This window comes from Carlito syrichta, unplaced genomic scaffold (assembly GCF_000164805.1).
Source record: "Carlito syrichta isolate Samal-C Ts95f unplaced genomic scaffold, Tarsius_syrichta-2.0.1 Scaffold308253, whole genome shotgun sequence".
Taxonomy (NCBI): Eukaryota; Metazoa; Chordata; class Mammalia; order Primates; family Tarsiidae; genus Carlito; species Carlito syrichta.
This window is the reverse complement of record NW_007252349.1, coordinates 113,872-116,926: the sequence shown is the minus strand read 5'-3', so window position 1 is coordinate 116,926 and position 3,055 is coordinate 113,872. Positions and strand designations below refer to the sequence as shown.

Genomic DNA, 3,055 nt, shown 5'->3' with positions numbered 1-3,055 from the left:
CTACAGGCGTGCACTACCACACCCAGCTAATTTTTTGATTTATTGTAGAGATGAGGTCTTGCCAAGTTGCCCAGGTGGGTCTCAAACTCGCGGGCTCAAGCAGTCCACTCACCTCAGCCTCCCAAAGCTCGGGATTACAGGCTGAGCCACCGAACCCGGCTTCCCAGCTAATTTTTAAATTTTTTGTAGGGATGGTATCTCACTATGTTACCAAAACTAGTCTTGAACTCTTGACCTCAAACAATCCTCCTTCCTCAGCCTTCCAAAGTGGTGGGATTACAGGCATGATTCTAGACCAGTCTCGAACCTCTAGGCTCAGGCAGTCCTCTCTCCTGAACTTCCCAAAGTGCTGGGATTGCAAGCATGAGCCACCACGCCCAGCTACACTTCTCTTCTCTCATACTAGACTATAATCTGAAACACTAAGGGTTCAGGTTTATTTTTATTTATATTTATTTTAATTTAGTCCTGGTCTGTTTTTCCAAGTATTTATTTACTTATTTATTTAGCATCAGAGTCTCACTCCATCACTCAGGCTGGAGTATAGTGGCACATTCTCGGCCACCACAGCCTCGGCCTGCTGGGCTCAGGTGATCCTTCCACTTTAGCCTTCCAAGTAGGCTGGTCTTGAACTCCTTCTTGCCTCAAGTGATCCTCCTGTCTCGACCTCCCAAAGTGCTGGGATTACAGGAGTGAACCACCATGCCTGGCCAGGACTAAATTATTGTCATCTACTGTCTATGAAGACGTTTTGCTTAACATCTGAATGGCATAAAGAATACAGTCTGGCCAGGTGCAGTGGCTCACGCCTATAATTCCAGCACTTTGGGACCGAGGCAAGAGGATTGCCTAAGCCCAGGGGTCAAGACCAGCCTGGGCTACTCGGTGAGACCTCATCTCTACAATAAATGAAAAAATTAGCCAGGCATAGTGATGTACTCCTGTAGTCCTCTTACCTCGGCCTCATTAAATGCTGGAATTATAGGTGTGAGCCACTGCATCCCGCCTGATTCATGTTTTATAGTGTCTTATGTGTATCTTATTCATAGTTAATGCATTAATTGCATGCATTTTAGATATTTATATACTTTTTTTTTTCCAGTCAGAGTCTCACTCTGTCACCCAGGCTGGAGTACAGTGTCACGCTCACAGCTGTTGCAGCTTTGCCCTGCTGGGCTCAAGTAATCCTTATGCCTCAGCCTTCCAAGTAGCTGGAATTACATGTATGCGCCACTGAGCCTGGCTAACTTTTTGGTTTATTGTTGAGATGAGGTCTTGCCAAATTTCCTAGACCAGTCTCGATCCTCTCGCCTGAACTTCCCCAAGTGCTGGAATTGCAAGCATGAGCCACCACGCCCAGCTACACTTCTTTTCTCTCATACTAGACTATAATCTGAAAGACTAAGGGTTCAGGTTTATTTTTATTTCATCTCTAACATCATAACTATGGGACTTCATACTTTTTTGGAACTCAATATTGACTTAAGCCATTTTTATTTTTAGCAATATTACTTGAAAAATATGAAAATCGCCGGGCTCGGTGGCTCAGCCTGTAATCCCATGGCGTTGGGAGGCTGAGGTGAGTGGATTGCCTGAGCCTACGGGTTCAAGACCTGCCTGGGCAGCGAGACCTCATCTCTACAATAAATCAAAAATGAGCCGGGTGTGGTAGCACGTGCCTGTAGTTCCAGCTACTCTGAAGGCTGAGGCGGAAGGATCGCCAGAGCCCAGCAGGTCGAGGCTACGGTGGCTGGGAGCGGCCACTGCACTCCAGTCTGGGCAGCAGAGTGAGACTCCAACTCAAAAAAAAAGAAAAATATGAAAATCCATTTAGGTGCTTGAATTCAATCTTTTTGTCAATATAGACTGGCCTTTTCAGGGCAATTCATGGGAAGGTTCTACTATGTTTATATTTTTATTTTTTTTAGAATAGTCTTACCTAGTGAATTATTTTATGGTGGAAAATTTGGTGACAAAAGATTTTCTACTCTCAACCCAGTTCCTTTGGAATGACTTGTGTCATGCATGGAGAGCTTCTGCTAACTGAAGACTACTCATCAAAATCTAGTACAAGGCTGGGCATGGTGGTTCATGCCTGTAATCCCAGCACTTTGGGAGGCAGAGGTGAGAAGATTGCCTGAGCCCAGGGTTTCAAGAGACCATCCTGGGCAACTTGACAAGACCTCTTCTCTACAATAAAATAAAAAAATTAGCCAGGCGTGATGGCTCGTACCTATAGTTCCAGCTACTTGGAAGGCTGAGGCAGGAGGATTGCCTGAGCCCAGCAGGTCAAGGCTGCGGTGGCTGTGAGCATGCCACTACACTCCAGCCTAGGTGACAGAGGGAGACTCCAACTCAAAAAAAAAAAAAGTCTAGTGCCTTCTAGTAGCAGTCCCAGACCTGTTGACCAATTGTGTTTATGTATTTTTATTTCCCAGGAGATACACTTTCAACACATTTTACCAGAGCAGAGAGAGGAGACTTAAATAGCAGTTTCCACTTAATGATTATTTTTGTCATTTCTTTTTTTTTTTTGAGTTGGAGTCTCACTCTGTTGCCCAGACTGGAATGCAGTGGCCACTCCCGGCCACCACAACCTCGACCTGCTGGGCTCCGGCAATCCTTCCAAGTAGCTGGAATTACAGGCGCACGCTACCATGCCCAGCTAATTTTTTTTATTTATTGTAGAGATGAGGTCTCGCCAAGTTGCCCAGGTGGGTCTCGAACCCGTGGGCTCAGGCAATCCACTCACCTCAGCCTCCCAAGGTGCGGGATTACAGGCTGAGCCACCAAACCCGGCTTATTTTTGTCATTTCTTAATCAGCCCACTCCACATATATCTTCATACCTGCAACTTAATTGAAGTAGTTAGAAGTATTAATGCTCCATCAGGAAAGATTTTCATGTAGATGAGGAAAGACGGCTTTGTTTTATTATATTTTGTTTTTAGGTGTTTTGGCCATAGAGGCCCTTAGAGTAAAGAATCAGGTTACACCCGGGCTTGGTGGCTCAACCTGTAATCCCAGTGCTTTGGGAGGCCGAGGTGAGTGGATTG

The 3,055-nt window shown here is 45.5% G+C and overlaps 1 protein-coding gene across 6 annotated transcripts in view; it reads left to right on the top strand.

The window, feature by feature from the left end:
- ATG13 (autophagy related 13) overlaps positions 1-3,055 on the top strand; it is a 63,667-nt gene that overhangs the window by 43,280 nt on the left and 17,332 nt on the right. The window lies entirely within an intron of this gene.